This window comes from Melanotaenia boesemani, chromosome 15 (genome assembly GCF_017639745.1).
Source record: "Melanotaenia boesemani isolate fMelBoe1 chromosome 15, fMelBoe1.pri, whole genome shotgun sequence".
NCBI lineage: Eukaryota > Metazoa > Chordata > Actinopteri > Atheriniformes > Melanotaeniidae > Melanotaenia > Melanotaenia boesemani.
In genome coordinates this window covers 28,458,469-28,460,574 of record NC_055696.1, presented here as the reverse complement: position 1 = coordinate 28,460,574, position 2,106 = coordinate 28,458,469, and positions in this window count along the sequence as shown.

Below are 2,106 nucleotides of genomic sequence, written 5' to 3'. Positions count from 1 at the left end.
CTGCCCTGTGTCCTATACCCTTCTCCATACTGATTCTAAATATGTGTAACCACATGTTCCCATTTCAACATTCTCCAGTATATGGGTTGCCATTTGAGAAGGCACAACCAGATACTGGTGAGCAAAAATTAGTCACCTGTCGTCTGTCAGCGCTGTAAAGTGTTGCATCACAATGTGACGCCTGTGACTGTCAACAATGTTGAACATGTGGCTGTTCCCAGTCTCTGTTCAAGCATGTGGTTTTATTTCCTCCCAGTCTAAAAAGGGCATTGCCTTCTGGAAAACCAATATTAAAGAAGTTTTAAAGTTAATCCTGTATTTTCAAACATATTTTAGGATAGAATCACACACTCAGAGCAGGACATTTTCTTCAGGGTTAGCCTGCAGCTTTTATGTGGTGTCACAGCTCAGACATTCCAAGAAAATTACAATGCTAAGCAATTTGCTTTGTAACTGCAAGGTAAAAAACAATGAATTAATAAAAATCTGCCACCGTTGTGTCTTTTGTTCTGCCTACTGGCTCAGAGACGGTCACACCCTGAACAATGATCTCTTTAAACATAAAAATCAATAAAGCCTTTGGAACGGATGTTTCCATCCTTGTTTGTCATAACTGACTGAAAACTCCTTTTTCACTCCTGCTCTATTCAGAGTTTTATGTTTCTATTCAACTTTTAACTGGTTTTATTTAGCAGTTCTTTGTCACTGCATATGTCTAATGTTTTCTAACTTTATTCAGTCTGGGGGTTTTTTGACTTCTGTATACAAAGAAATGTGTATTTGTGGGACAGTGCGGAAACAATCACCTCAACGTCACAAAACAAAAAATATGATTGACTTCAGGGGAACAGAATTAAACAAAGCACTGTTTACATGCTGGGAGAAGAGCTGGAGGAAGGAACTCAGAGTTCAGCTCACTCTTCTGGAAGAAGCTGAGATCCTTCAGTGTCTGCACCAAGATGTTTTATATCTTCTATCAGTCTATGGTGGAGAGTTAAATCTGCTTTGCAGCAGAACCAGATCCGAAGACCTAAAGAGACTGATCCACAAATTCTGGTTCTGTTCTGGGGACTGATCTGGAGCTGCGCAAATCTCCTGAACATGATGGATAATTCCTCACATCCTTCACACAACACAGAGAGGAAACAACAGGATGTGTTCAGTCAGAGGCTTCTTCAGGTCTGCTGGAACACAGAAAGGTACATTCCTGCCAGCACCATATAGAACAGCTTGGATTTTTCTTAATTACTAATTATTTATAATCATTCTCATTTAAATACAATATTACAATTTCCTCAGAGTAAAAATAAGTTTAATTGAATTTAATTAATTTCTCTTCATTCATTTACACAGAGACTGATGGCTGGAGTTGAACTATTAACCAGCATTGGTAAAAGATTGTATGTCTAGGTACTTCATTTTCACCCAGCTGTTTTCCAGCTCCACAATAAACTCTATCAGCATGATTTATTTATTTGTTTGTTTTTGTTTTTGTTTATGTAGATACATACTTAAAAACTCAGATTTGATTTTATTCACCAATATTTTAACCCATGTGCTACAGTTTTGATAAAGTTAAATATTTGATCAGCGGATTTCTTTTTTTCCTTTCATTAATTAATCAATTAGTTGATTAATTAATTGATTAATTAATTTATTCATACATTCATTCATTTTTTTTCATTCATTTATGTATTGGGGAATTCCTCTTTGTATTCCTTGTACACTGCAATGAGAACCTTTTGCTCCAATATGATCAGATATCTGACAGCTTTTTGTCAACAGTTGCCATGGTGACACCAGGTATAAGAGCCCTATTGATGGTGAATTTGTATTGTGATTCCAAACTCTGAGTAAAGATACTCAGAGTTGATGGAAGAGATTCAAAGCAGCTGGTCTGGAACCAGAAAACCTGGACTACGTTAACCCGGACTTTCTGTTAAGACTCGATAGTTGAACTTCCTTTCTGAAAAGGCCCCAGAAGTACCTGGACTCTATTAGGTCAGGTGAGCCCCGCCTTCTTCCATCGCTGCAGGTGATTGGACAAGGCAGATCCCTGTTCTCTGATTGGTTGTGCCCCGTTCCAACCGTCTCCTCCAGGTAGCA